The sequence below is a fragment of the Falco biarmicus genome, chromosome 5 (assembly GCF_023638135.1).
Source record: "Falco biarmicus isolate bFalBia1 chromosome 5, bFalBia1.pri, whole genome shotgun sequence".
In the NCBI taxonomy this organism is placed as follows: domain Eukaryota; kingdom Metazoa; phylum Chordata; class Aves; order Falconiformes; family Falconidae; genus Falco; species Falco biarmicus.
In genome coordinates this window covers 17,284,024-17,299,954 of record NC_079292.1, presented here as the reverse complement: position 1 = coordinate 17,299,954, position 15,931 = coordinate 17,284,024, and the positions used below count along the sequence as shown (strand labels likewise).

The 15,931-nt window shown below is 36.8% G+C and overlaps 1 protein-coding gene across 2 annotated transcripts in view; it reads right to left on the bottom strand.

The window, feature by feature from the left end:
* The window catches only part of PTPN12 (protein tyrosine phosphatase non-receptor type 12), a 77,598-nt gene that overhangs the window by 51,322 nt on the left and 10,345 nt on the right, over positions 1-15,931 (bottom strand). The window lies entirely within an intron of this gene.

Below are 15,931 nucleotides of genomic sequence, written 5' to 3'. Positions count from 1 at the left end.
ATATTTTTATATTGCATAAATTATATATATTATATAAATTATATATAAATAGAATGACATGATATAAATATAAATAATATAAAATAACAGGCTTCTTAACAGTGTTAAAGCAATTCTGTAACAGTTCTTGATAATTCAAAACAGAAATAAGCCTCAGAATTTTTGCAACAAGATGATCTTCAAACCCAACAACAAACACAAACAGCATAAGGAAGCAAAGTACTTAAAGAAACAAACAAGGAAACTCATAACCAGGGAACCTGCTTAAAAGCACAATTTCCAAGTTACCAGATTCACTGTTCTCCTCTTATTCCTTCAGTCCTAGATTTTGGTGGATTTGTGTATGCTGACGGCACAAGTACATTAAAAAACTGCATTGAATCTTGATTTTCCCTTTAAGTCTTTCCTTGAACATATACAGCTCTTACTCATCTTACCTTGCTATGCGAGTAAAAGGGAAGATGCTCCTAAAAAAAGCTATGGCAAATAGTTTAAGAGAATGGTTTTACAACACTCCAGTTGATGAAACTTTTTAATGGAATCAATCAACATCTCTGCAAGAAATCCAGCAGCTTGTTTCTTAAGAAAACAGCTACTAAATGCAGCAAGTCTGTTAACAGTAGCATATAAAATAGGCCATCTTCATATTTAAGTCTTCTATGCCAGTCACCTCACCGATTCATTTTTCACAAGTAGTTGAACTTTCAAGTCAAGATGGTAACTAAAGGCTTGAGCTCATACAATTTTCTGCAATTTTTCAAGACAACTAACATCATTCATTTTAGGGCAAATGAATGATGATTGTTCTTACGTGTGAAGGGAATTACTGACACCTAAAAATTTTTAAGCTTTTAGAACTTGCAGAATAGCAATGCGTGCCAATCTACTGAATACAAAATATCTTGAAATAAGGAAGCAAAATACATCTTTCCCCACCTCCAGACCTTTTTGTCACAACACTGTAGATAAGATTGTACAAGAACTACTAATACAGTTTATCGCCAGCATTTCACCAGCTTTGCTGATTTGTTCAAGAAACTGATGGATGCATATTTATGCCTCATTTAGGTTGAATCTGCATTCAGGTCAGTTAGAAACTTCAGGGTTTATCATATGATGGCTATTAATGACTTGCAAAAATGACTGTCAAACTCAATCCAGTTTTCATTACATGTGTATTTCCTTTGTAGCAGGAAACTACTGTACTATCACATAACAAAGGTACAAAGACGTATAACCCTTCTACCTTCAGCAGCTTCCTACAGAGTAGGGTTAGGCACACATAGGGGACAATAGGAAAGGTTACGTATTGTAGCTGTTCTCCGAGATGTCATCTATACATGTAATCAATGCAGGCTTTTACAGTATAAGCAAAACAAAACTGCTTATCTCACCCTAGACCATGAAAGCCTTCGGAATCTCTGGGGGAATTCCGCAACAACACAGTAACAGGTCAGTTGGGAGTGTGCACAAACACCTTGAATCCAGAGCATCTTGCTATAAGGCATCCAAAATAAAGAGGAAGACTGCCCAGTCTTGTTATGGTCCCAGTGATTGTAGCTGCTCAGTAAGGCCATAACCAGAAGCGGAATCACTGATTTTAAGCAGAGATTTAGCCTTAAACACAAAGATGCAGAGAACAGTTTAAGTGGCCACCTCTTCTCTCAACTTGGTCTGCAAAAGCAAGCACAAGCAAACCTGCAACACCAGCAGAGCTCTGCTGGAAAGCCTTGCCAGGAGCAAGTCTCAGAGCAAGTATGAGACAGGTGCGATGAACTTTCCACTCTGAGGCTAGAAGTGGGTTTTGTTTGCATGTTTTAAAATGAAAAACTGGTTACAGGTCCAGGTAAACTTTCTCTCAAGAGCCACCCTTTGGGTCATCCAGGAGACGTGACCATACTACAGTCCACTATCTAGACAGACTAGTTCTGAAGGCAAACAAATTTTGACATCCTGGATGCAATGCTGACAGCATCAGTGTAACATCTGAATTGAGTGAAGACTTCTACAGAGTGTGCCCTTCACTTGAAATAGAGATGAAAGCAGATACCTGTCCTACCTCCCTCAGATCAGATGTAAGTTTCTAAGTGAAGGTAACATCCAACAGCTATGACATAGTAAGAACAGATACCAGAGTATCAGCATCACCGGGACAAGCCCATGGAAGCACAAAGATTATTTAAAGGCAAGTTGAGACTTTTTCCACAAAGAACAACCCAAAGGCAAGAGGTTTTATTCCAGCTCAATCTGGCAGTTAAAAAGAACATAAGCTACGCTTTTTTTCAGGGCCACACAAGACTGGCTGGGCCAGTCACTGTTGGACATGACTCTCTCTTCGGTTTCAGTGCTCATGCTTTAAGAGACACAACATCCTTAAACAGTCAAAAGCACCCTGTGACAAGCATTCAAAGGAAGACCTGTATAGCCAATACAGACTAGGTACAATTCATACGAGCAAGCAACATAAATATCTAAATAGGTATCAGCTAAGCCTCTGTCTTTGAAGAACATTTAATTTAACCACATAAATTCTTGCAGAGAAATTTCATAATGTATTACCATCAAAACTTTCTTCTCCCCACAGTCTTTACTTGCTTGTGACTTCATAGTATGTGGAATAAAGCATAAAGTTCCATGGAGACTATATTTTGTTTTTGTTTCTGCTCAGCACTAAAGAAAAAACAAAAACAATCAAAACAACCAACCAAAGTTCTTCTCCCTCTTCCTTCATAAGTTGCAGAACTCTTCCTCTTTTCCCACGCCTTGGAACACATTTCCTTGAGGTCAGTGCTTGTTTGTGGCCCAATTCACACCAAGTAAAAAAAAAAAAAACACCACAACTGATGCAGGAAACACTGAGCTTTCACTCCAACAGAAGTAAACTAGAATTTCCTACCTGATGGCTCCCATTAACAAAGCTGCTATAAATAAAGGCACAGGAGAATACTCTTAAAGCCTTTTAATAAACCTGCAACCCCCCAAAAAACCTTCTGCTATAGAGATTATGTTCTACCTCCCAAAAAGGCATTAGGGCTTTTTAACAACTATGTCTTGCCAATTTGTCTGAAACTGCCATCCTGCCCTGTAAGACTGTCACCAAGAATGACTTCAAGCTGAAACTCTGGAGCCTAACAAATGCTCTAGGTAAAAAGCATAGCTGTTTGTACAGTCAAGAAACATTGCAACTGAGATCTGGGTTTGAGTCCAAATTACCCTACTGAAACATCTCTAGAACTCAAAGGTGCTTCTCCTTTCAGTTATGTGACAACCTGTAGCATACAGTTGAATTGCTATGTGATGCCATGAGTTCAGTGTTAAATATGCTGATGTTGGACATGCAGGTAATTCCAATAAAAATACACCAGTTTTACCTTTCCCCAGAAGTCTTGCTTCCCCACCCCCCACCCCCCCCAATGCAGGCTTGAACCTTGGATAGAAATCCAGTATCTGTAGAGACCTGCAGACTTGCAGTAGCTTAGAACTCCCAGAATTATTCAGCAGGCAAGATTAGGGTAGGTACTGCTAATAGTTACATGTGTTTGTAACAGGCACGTAGAACATTCACAAGGTTTCAACAACTATTCCCTCTCCAAAAAACCCACAAGTGTAAAACCTTACCAGACACAAATACAAATAAAGAAAAGTTTTGACAAGCACTGAATCAGTACTTCCATGTGGTAACATATACACAGGGTGTATGTAAAGCAATGTAAAGGGAAAGAGGAGGTATCAAACAGAAAATAAATTTCTACTAACTGGAGAAAGCATGCTTACAACTATTTTCACCCTTTCGTTGAGGCTGTGTCTGGAAGCTAAGGAATGTGCTAGTAATAAAGAGGCCATTTATGATGGAGTTCAATAGCATTTTAAGAGCCAGAAAGAAGTAGCTTCTTTAAAGACACAAACTTGTACTAAGATTTCAACTGTAATAACCCTAGCTAATAACCAGCACAACGTTTATGGATAGGCAAAAGAATTTTGTGTTTTAATTGTTTATATTTGTAGTATCTCTCAATTTTTGCCTATCAAGTATGTCCCCAGCAGTTCAAAAGCACACACCTTCCAACCAGATCATGCCAATTCTGGTTTCAAAAAGGGATAAAATAGGGGATGCAATGGCCAACAAAATTCTCCTAATTCCAGCAGAAAGAGCTATAAAACGATGACTCAAACAAGACCAAAGCAGCAATGTCTAGTACAGAAATAACAGACCTAAATAATCAGTTACTCAACAAGCATGATTTTAGATTATTTCTTTCTCTTGGAAGTTTTTGTTTTAATGGCTAAATATTCAAAAGTTGAAAGTAACACTGCTAAATGCCTGAAAACAAAAACTCTGCCATTCAGTTTGTTTCTGCTGAATTTAAAAAAAGTCTTTAAACCTCCTCCACACATGTATATCACATGCAATTCTCTTCTACAAAACTAACATAGGCATATATGCATTTTCTATGACCTTATAGTACTAACATACCGAAAATGTTTCTTACTTTCCTCATATTTTATTCAACAAGCCACTTAAAAGAAATAAAGAAAAGGCTGTGATTTTTCCTCAAACATAACTATTTCCAATACATTGTCTGACATACCATTAACACAAAGTTCCAAAGTAACCTTACTCACAAGTATTCTCAGGCCATGCAAATCCAAGTGACCAGCAAAAGAAATAGTTGCTTCTTCTGCAGCCCTATATCATTTCATTAGAATACCCAAACAAGAATATCACAGTGAAGCTACTAAAAAAAAAATAATTTAAAAATAAGATACTCTTTTAATCAAGTTGTTTGAAGTTTAACCTTTTTAAATCATGAACATTTCAGAGGAAATTTTTTGTCCTGAAGACTCATAAAAGCTTGCAAACTAAAGGGTCCATACAAACACATTGTCTGGGTCCTCTTTAAAAACTACTGTTGAGAACCTAAATCTTTGATACTTCTAAAATAAAGCCTTTATATACATTTTACATTTTATTGCACTTCATAAACCAAATCTGGAAGTAAAACCTTAAATTCATTTCTAAACAGATTCTAGGATGTCTTTATTACATTTATAATGTAATTACTTCTGAAATTCTTCTATTTTGAAGAGCAGGAAAATGCTTACCTCATATGAAGTATACACTCAATCACATAAAAGATTTCTAAAGTAGCCTGTCATTGATGTTTGTACCCTGCAGCCTATGTTTGTTAGAAATGTAATTTGCAAGTCCTTCTACAGTAACAAATTTCAACAAATAAAAAAGTACTAAAGTCAACTGGTAAAATGAATCTGGTTCAGGTGAGTGCCTTGCCAATCAAGCTGATGGAAAATTTAAAATAACCCTCAACTGTCATCACTTTAAAGATGTGAATATTTATGATCCAGAATGCAGAAGTCTATAGTTTGTTTGGTAAACAATAGCAAACCCTCATTAAGTTTTTTCTATCTGAAATATAAACAACTTTATTCAACGTCCCAGGGTTCTGGATAACAGATTTACTTCCAGATAATAGATTTACTTCCAGATATTTCAGAAACGCACAGGAATACCTCAAAGTTGTTATCTGTAATTCTCATCTATGTGGCATAAGTGACAAAGTAATAAGACTCCACTTCCTTTCTTGGGAAAGGAAGCTCTTCTAATCGGAGCTTCAAATAAGTATTTGATATAATGCCAATTCGCAAGAAGAGTATGTGAATTTTTACATAAATTCAGGCAAGACAAAAGTTTCTTTAGTCTGTTTTTACAAGGAAAAAATATTGGGGGGGGGGGGGGGGGGGGGAGAGTCAGATGACTGGAGAGATTTCACGAGTGGAGTTTCTCAAAAAACCTCCCAAGCTAATTAGGCATTTTCCTTCGTGACTTCTTATGAAAAGCTGAGCACACTGACATTTGATGACAAAGCCAGAAAACAATCAAAAGAGGGGAAGATGAGACTGTAACAAACCAAGCAGACAGACTTTCAGGGTAAAAGAAATAAGACTGAACAAAAAATGCCAAATACAGTTGTATACTAGAAGCTGACAACGAAGGAAATTCACATGTATATTGTCACAAATTAACTAAGTGGCATCTCATAAGCATTTACAATAGTCACCAAGGAAATACAGACACAGCGTATTTACTGATAAAGAAGCTGTATTTAGCAGTAAGCCCAGGATACTGGGAAATTTCTAGAGAGGAGCCAATATAAATTCTTAACAGTCAACAGGAGATAGTTATTTTTCTTCTTTCTTAATTAAAATAACAAGTCAGTTGAGGCTGTGATTTTTCTTTTTTGATGGACTGTATGTTCTTATTTTTTCTTCATGGTCTAATATTAATAAAACTAATTCAACGTGAGATTACTAAAATTCTCCCCTTAGGACAGAAACATTTGTATTCTATTTTATCCATTGCTTGCGTTGCTTAAGTGCCCTTTAGCATAGAAAATGTGTTAGCCTTTATATTTTATTTTCTGGTATTTCTTATAACACATGCATTCATTTTTCTGTTACTGTTTTTGCTTGTGATAGTCTGTTTTTACTTGAGAAACTTTCACCATCACCAAAGAATGCTTGCAAACAGTAGAATAATCTCTGCATCTTTCAGTAAAAAATTCAATGTCTTCTCCAGACAAGGAAGCAAGATTTTCCTTTTTAAAGGCCTTTCATTACCAAACATTTAAGTCTAACACACTGATTCTAAGCACTGTCAGTCTACACTTTCTCTGACTTTTCCCACCATTAAATGGGGCCTGAAAGGCTTCTTTTGATTTTAAGTCATAATTTAAGTGCCTTGAAACTGTCTCTTGTTTTCATCTCATTTAGAAAGTTACTAGACAGTCAACAAATCCAACATCAGGGCCTCATTGTTTAACAAACACCAGTGCAGAATGGCTTAAACCCTCACAGATCAAACAATAATCTGCAGCAATGGTGTTAACTGCTCACAGACACAATCAATTACTCAGTTCACATTGACTGTCTCTGATAGAAGATTTGATGTTTAATAGTTAAACTGTCAAGCTTTATGCAGTGTTTCTTTGATAAAGAAATTTGGATTTTACTATTTCAACCAAAATGTCTATTTTTATTTTTAAAGTGATATTAACGTTTCGATGAACATTTTCAGAAAGTTTCAGTACTTAAGCACTGCTCTCTGCTTGGAAACATTCCTGGAAAAACTGTGTTTTTATTAAAACTTTTCCTGCTAAAGTTAAAGTAACAGTTCCCAGTTAAAGTAACAGATTCCTGAGACAAGCTGCAAAGCTACACTACCACATGTTATAAGGCTTCAATTTTCACTGAGAAGATAGGCCCAGAACTGAAGGTATTTGGGGGCACTGTCTGTCCTGGGTAAGAAACTAGAACATTTGTCTTTTCTTGCTGTGCTATGCAGACAACTTTTCTTCACAGGCTGGGAAGACAACAGGGGAATGTAATATCTTGAATCATTTTATTACAAACACCTGAGGCTCACACACAGGCAACTTGACTGAGCAGAAAAAAAAACAACCAACCAACAAAAAACCAACCCCACCACCACCAAAAAAAAATGTTTGACTGCACAAGCCTTACACCTTAAATCCCAGAAGTTACACAAAACTGGCTAGGGTTTGGGGTTTTTTCTCTAGGCTTCCCCCCTCCCCTCCCCTTCTTCCAAACAACCCTCAGGATCTAAACTAAAGCAAAATTGAGATCAAAGTCCAGAAAAAAGATGGCCTTAAAGCAGCAGTTTGCTTGACCTGTGTCTGTGGGACCCATCCACTAGATGTCAGTGTCCTCTTGGGCAGAGGAAAACCTTGGATCCTAACGAACAAGAAGGCCGCTGATAGTCCTTGGTTATCAGGTCAACTATAAAGAAGGAAATTCTTAAAAAGCATCCCTGGGCATCACCTGGGCCACAATAGAAGCAGCTAGCAACAGCAGCATTTGTGAACACCAGACACAGAACAAATACAGTTCTAGACACAAATGTTAGCCACTATAGTAACAGGCTAAAGACCAACAGCTGTTTCATGCAACATTACTGATCAAACGTACAGCCCATTGGTCAATAGATATTAAGGCACACTGTAAATGGGTGATAAAAAGGCTGCAAGATATAGCTATTTTTGTATATTTCCCAGAGTACCCCAAAACACAAAATAACACTTGAACAAAAAAAGAAACAACAAAACTAGACACAAGAATGCCCCCCCCCCCCCAAATACAAATCAAGCTTAAAGAGACTTAGATTCAGAAGCAATAAAATAAATTATTATAGCACAGTGTGAAATCCTCTGTGATAGGCATGAAAACACCACACCCTAAAGGACAGAGCAGAAGCCAAAGTTCAGGCACATTAAGCGCCTGTTGCAGGAAGAAACTAATGTTTCTATTCACCTGCAAAAAATCTAGATACTGAGATAAACTATATGCTTAGAATAGAACATTTCAGTTGGAAAGGACCTAAACTGATCATCTAGTCCAACTGCCTGACGATTTCAAGGGTTCAAGGTCTACATTTGAGTCTTAAGGATATAAAAGGAATCTTAAACTTGGGAGCAGGACCTCGGAAACTAATGCCACCTCTAGAAATTATGAAGGACTGACGGGCCAGAGCATGCTGGGAGAGATCTAGCACACACAAGAAACCTGGTGGTTCTTGTGGAGGAGAATTGGAAGGCTATGAAGCTGGAAAAATAAGAAATTAAGAATTTCAGCAGGGTAAAAAGTAGAGATTTCTTTCCTTGTGAAGATATCAGACCAACTTGCCAGAGAACTCTCTCACTTGATTCCCCAGCAAGAAAAACACCTTAAAGCAGATTTGAGCAATGCAGGACTTGCCTTAAGACACAGCTCCAGAAGAACCATTTCTAGTTACTGCATACTCATATCTGGTATCTTTGCCAGACAGGAAAAGGCTAAAAAAAAATTCACCACAACTTTTTCCTTTAGAAATAGGAACTTAAAATAAAATAAATAAATAAATAAAATTATGAAGTTGAGTGAAAGGAAATTATACAGAACTAAAAAAATAAAACATTTTTAAGCAGCACAGGGCCTGTTTACACATGCCAGGTAGCAGTAACTGCTGCTATCCTGACTGTCAATATAGCAGTGATAGGTCCTGCCGTCCTGTGATCGTCAGCTGCTGTGACCATGTATATAGTCTGGGAGCTCCTACTCAGCATCTCCCATTGAGAGAAACTGGGAGGATGGCTGTTTCATTTCTCATATTCTTTCTCTCAGTATTCACCAGTCAGAACACACATTACAGATTTTTTTTTGTATTCTGAAGAAACCATGAAGAATCATATAATCCTAAAATTTAGCTGCTTATCTTTCTCCCCAGTTAAGAATATGCCTCTTGCACCATGTATGGCAGATTACTTTTTATCCTTTCCAGGCAGCAAAATATGATCTCATTCATGTTACTGCTTTGTCCCAAACACCACAAATATAATTATGATCACTTCAACTGTTCATTGCTTTATAACCAAGTTACTTTTAAGGGACCGTCTGTCTTCTACCCAGCTCCTATTTGCCTGAGCAAATCTCAGACATTTTTACACTTTCACTCTCATGCTACAAAACCAAAGAAATCTCAAGAAAACTGCCCTCAATATGGACATAAGTCCAGGTTTTTCTTCCCACATGCATATATGCACTACAGGAATGCCTTGCTTGCTGGTCCATCTCTTTCCAAGACAACTTTTGATAATTTGGAAACACAAGTGGTCCTTTAAACAAAGGCAGTAAGGAGAGCATGCTAGCCACATTCCAAATGCAACAACATTTCCTGTCAGTCTCATTTACACTGTATCTTCATCCACCAATGCTGACACTATTGGCTGGTCAAATACAGGTGTACTCAGCACCGACATAACTGATCTATAGATTCATGTACTCCTTTTTCTCCCCAGTTATGAATATATTGTATCAGGTATGGCAGATTCTGATTTTAACACTGTTCAAAAATGGAACTAAAAATGTTTATAACATTTTGAGATCCTTTCCAGGCAGCATAAGACAGTCTTGATCACCACAATTAAAAATATTAATATTCAACTGATTTACTGTGTTCAAGAAACAAACCCATCACCTCAGCATACAAGTAGCCTTTACAAAGCAATAAGTCTTCAGTGGTTTATTAATTCTGATTTAATAATTATTAATTATGTATGTAAACATTTAGACACCATCAAACCCCTCTAAGTTACAAATGCTAATGGATTGGCAGGATTACTAGAATTCACAAGTTTCTTATTTTTTGAAATCAGCAAAAGTAGCAGATTCTAGGCCTTTCCATCTTTTAGGGAAAGGCAAGTAACCACTTTGGATACAACTCTATGGCATACTTCAGATCTTAAAAAAAGTCTCCCTCTAGTTATAACCATAAGTGCATAAACTCCTTCCTATTCATCTGCTTCTTCCCATCATGCATTATGGAAGCAAAAAATGGAATACAGGAAGGAGTTTTTAACGATCTACATGATTATAAGATATAGAGGGGTTTCCTACTTCTACAGCTTTGAGATTTTTTTTAAGTTTGATAGGAGTCATGCTTCCTTCAATGCAAGACTGTTAAATTTCCAGTACAATGAACTGTCACCAGGATGGTTTCATACCCACCCCTACAGACACAGATTAGCTGGACTGTATTTAATACACTGTAGCAATAGTTAACATCAATGACAACAGCTAATTATATACTGAGATGTCAGATACCCATCACTTCACCACTGCACCAAATCTTAACAGTTTTCTACCTCTTAGCCTTTTATTCCAGTTGTGTTTCCTTTAACATTAGTTTCTAAGCCACTAATACTCTATTGCCATTCCTTCCTCACATCAGAGCAAATTCTGTCTGTATAGTAACTTGCTACTGACACTGCCCATCTAGGAACAGGAAAGTTGCTCAACACTAGATGAAGTATTCCTCTTTTCTCTGTTTACAGATATATTTTAAAAAAATAATCTAAGAAAATACTACAGTTGTGGCCAAATTCACATTCTAATTCTGGAAAAGTGGAAACCATTTCAGCCAAGCCACAGAATCAACAGGGTGACTGGGTGAGACACTACGATTGTGGGCACATAAGAGAGGCAGCAGGTAGATTAGCATCACAAAGCCCACTGCCTGCAGAAACCAGAGTCAGGCCTTATTTGACTGTAAAATACCGGTGACAGTTCCTGACACAAGCAGAACTTCTTCCACTTTTTTTACTGGCTCTTTCAACTCAATATATTGCTCAACAGACATCTACTCACAGAGAGCACAGCAGGCTGCTAACCTGCACGCAAATAAGCTATGAATACCTTTCTGGTTTAGCTCACCGAAACACGTTGTAATCGCCACAAGAACTCCTGTTTTTGAATAGCTTCCTCCTAACTTTTACTCTTCATTGCTTCCTTCTCCATCAGATGGGTTTTTTACCTCCCTCAAGGAAAAGTACACTTTACAGCACTTTACTGCATATTGAAGTTAGAGATCTAAAATTGGAGAACTGATACTTAATTACACTTTTAGATAATGGTAATGTGAGTTTGTGAAACGACTACTCATGGCTTTTCAGAATGACAAAATCAGTAGATGAAATACAGGAAATGAGGAAAGTCGCATTACCAAAGTTACTTCCTCAGATCTATCAAAGCCACTCTTGGGAAAGGCTAGATAAGAAAGAATGTAATCTCAAATTTTACAAAGTAAGATAGGAAACACTAAAAGCAAGCAAAGTGTGAGCTTCTTTTTTTATACAAGAAAAAAAACCAGAACTGGGAAAGTGAGACTACATAGCACTGAACAACTTAAAAGGAACAGGTTGTACTGCTGCTTACAGCCATGAAAATTACGTGACTTGGTTTTCAGTGTGGAAACAGATATGCCTTTAGTCAGAAAACATTTAGAATTATTTAGTTATTTAGAAAACTTCTAAATTCCTACAGATGTGGAAGACTGCGTATTGCAGTATTTCTAACTGGGAAATAGGCTAGATATTGAGTGCAGATTGAATTAGGGAGAAACAATGACACCTTCCAAGTATCAGAACTCCCAACACTTCCTAAAAGGAGCACTATTTAAGCACACTGTAAGTAGGATACAAACCACATTTCTCAATCTTATTCTCCCTTGATGGAAGTGACAAAACAAAATCAATTGCTTTAAGAGATCTCAATTTATTTTCAAACGCGTCAATTAAGTTTAACCTCAACCCCAATGTCTGCTGCAGTTTGACTTTAAGGAACAGGAGCTTTTCTAAAGCAATGCCCTCTTTAATCCTTACATTGTGCCTTCCCTTAAAGGCTACCTTCTTCTCATTCCCAGTTGCTAGCATTGTGCATCAGTATTCCACTGGGTAACCAGAACAGCTATTAATGCTAATAAGCCCAGACACGAATACACATTTGTTCTAAAGAGACAGTAACTGCATGACAAGTAATAGGATGAGACATACAGGATTGCTAAATCCTGGCTTTAAAATGCAAAATACAGAAATATATGCTCTACAGCTAAAGTGAATTAATTCAGAGGAGCAGTGAAGTATCGTATCAGGATGCAAGCATTTCTTATAGATGTGTTATGGCAAACAGTACATTACGTGAGAACACTCAAGTACACTACTTACTAAAAGACTGCATCACGACCCCAATGCAAGCTGCACTGCTATTCTCTCTGAATATTGACTGCATCCCTTCTAGCTCTCGGGGGTCAACATTAACTTCTTGACACTCAAATTAGGCTTTGGTATCCAGGAATTTCTGTAATAACCAAGTTTAGACAACAGTTCAATACCACAGTTCCTCTTTTGAGGAGAGGGATCCATAAGCAATACTACTTGGTCCACCGGTCCACTACAAACTCTGGAATACTAATCCTGGTGAAATGAGCAAACCATATCATGAAAACTCATAAGCAACAGTCTGCATGACAATTCTTACAAAGACCATTTCCAAAGAGAATCAAAAAAGACCAGCTTTCAGACACGAAGGAAAAACCGCCTGTTACATTCAAAACAGCTTTGCAGAAACCCTTTCAATTCTTCCAGTTGTGTTTAAGCAGTTTGGTTAAGCCTTATTGTCCTGCCTCCCAGGCTTCTTGTCCCATCGTCCAGACCTAACATGCTTCTAAGATTTTTACTTATTAAAAATTGCTGATTGTCAGAGCTAGGTAACATTTGAAACCTTAACTTTTTCTTTAAGATGATAATAAAGCCAGTAATATGTATGGCTAATCTATTCTGTTCTGAATTTAAAAGCAGGCTCAAATAGACCAGCCAGTTCTGCTTTGACCATGAAATTAAAACAAAGCAAACAAAAACCCCACAAAAAATAAACCCATATACCTTCTCTCTTCTTCTAACCCAACAACTGATCAATCAATCAATGCTTGCCCAGCTCAAAAGGGTGCCAAACTACACTATAGGCAACCATTTGCCTTCAGTGTATTAAATCCATAACAACCTGTATAAAGCTAATGCTTGTTCCAAAGAGCTTCCAGTCTAAAAGCAAGGCAAAGGAAGTTGAACAAAGATATTTAACTTATTCACATGGTTTTCCACTCATCCGCTTATCATGCAATGGCCTCTGTCTTCCAAAAACAGTAATAGCCAATGATTTAAAAAATAAAGAAATAATTCTAGTAGTACAGGGATAGGATAGCACAAGCACAGGAGGGAAGTGAAGAAAGAAAATCAGAAAAACAGAAAAAGAGAAGCAAAATGAAAATGAAATATTCAAGATGGATCAGAATTGACGTGTTGAATCAAAAATACACATTGCAATTTGCATAAGTTCTGACAGAAGTATTATGCCCAGTGGAAAACTACACACTTTGCAGGGATGATTCAACAACTAGCTGACATAAATGCCGAATTCCTAAAGCATATCTTGTTTATACAATGTCCAGAAGCTAGATCCAACAAGCTAAATACAAATCAAGAGACAGCAGTATGAATGCAACAGGGAGCCCACACGAGCTGTCATGTTTTCTATTTTTTCTCCTGAAAAAACCCTTCCTCCATGGCAATTGAGATACCCTTAAAATTCACAACACACCTTGCATAAGCAAAGTTCTCCAACTTTCTTCTGGAGATTTTCTTAAGTCCAGTTTATCATTTGAAAGGTTTTATGTACTTAACTTTCCACACAATCTGACAATCACATACCCATTAAACTGACCTACCACAGGAAGGAGAGAAGGTTGTGATGTCTAATCCAAACAAATCTTCAGTTCAAGCATATGAAGTTGGTAAACTACATTCCTACAAACAGAACATTTCACCTTCTCAGTTGTTACCAATAAACACTGAATTCCAATACCACACTAGTAAGAATCTGATAAGAGGGAAAGAAAAAAAAAACAACACAAAACATACAAATCTTACAAGTAAATACTGTCTGCTGTGTTTTTATCACTTGTCTTGGACTAGTTTGCAAGGAACACTACTTGAAAATCTATACCATCATTACATGATTCGGGAAACTTGTGGCTTCAGGATCAGGTTCTGGAGGTTTTAAAGCAGTGACACAATGGCCCCATAAAATCTAAAGGACATAGCACTAAAATGCAAGACAACATGTCCTACAAAATCCTTTACCTCACTAAAATCATGGTCATTTTTAGTTCAAACATACTGTCTCCCTAGAAATAAATCAATTCACTACTTAATTATATCCCTGCACTGAGTTTCCTTTCTACTTCATTGCTAATTTTCTCACTTCTAAACACATCCTGGCCTGATGTACACTTAATATGTCTGGAAGTTATCTTAAGAGCTAAAAATATCATCACTGAGGTTTTTATATCCACATACTTTCTTCATTGGATGATCATATTGCCTTACTTAACCAGACATGGAATATTTTTTCTATGAATACAGGAAGCAAAGCCTATTATGTATGCTATAAGACCATACAAACAGGATGCTGGCTTCATTTTCACACAATCACCAATTTAAACAATGGTAATGCTTTTTAAAATCCTGTGCCAGAAAGATACATCGATATAGCTTTGCACCAAAAATGCCACACTGTTTAGCAACATATATGTTAACAAATGTAAACTCTCATTCAGGGTATTCCGTATTAGAAATAGTTACGGAATTAGCTTGAATTTTAGAAGCAAATATTATTTGCCTTTAGGAAATCACAGCTCATACATGGATTTATGGCAACAGATTGCCAACTTCAGGATACATACATTTTTATCAATTGAAATCATTTATTAACAAGCTATAGATTTCTGTAATTTCTAAGAAATACAACTAGGCTTCTCTCTGCCAGTTTCAAGTATTCAAGTTTCTACCTGTTCTTTTCAGAACAACAAAAACAGCAAGTTGACATTCCAAATAATTTGCAGGTTGGATTTTCACTGTAACAGAAACCAAAGAATAGAAATGAAAGCTCAAATTTCATCACCTTAATCAAAACATTAAGAAAATATAAGGCACCAGTTTAAGAAGCAACTGGAGCAATGTCACTACAGAATATCAGGGCAATTCCCACAGCAGTTTTGTGAAATAGCCTTTGGGAAAGGTTCTTCTGTTTATAAGGAAAATATCAAAGGCTGTGACCGATTTGTGAGTGACTATATGGCTTAACATCCACCTTAATGACAACTTACTTCAGAACCTTCATTTTGAAAACCAGACTCTTGTCCAAAGCTTTAAGTGCAAAGGCCCTGTGTTCCAGATTTACAGCAAAAAGCTGTTAAAAGACACAATGTAAACCACATTTCTCCCTTCTGGGCCTACCCATCATGCAGTAGAAAGAAAAGAAAAATAAAAGTATCTATAAAACAACACATTTCTTTACTAAAATAAACTCCAGTGAGCGCCTGAAGTACTTTCCAAAATTGTTTCACTTGTCTAAAATCATAGCCATTTTTCTGCATTAAGACTTACGTATAGTTCCCTATATGTTCATTAATATTTACACACGGTTATGTTTATGCAACCTCACAGGAAATGAGTTAAAATTAGTTTTA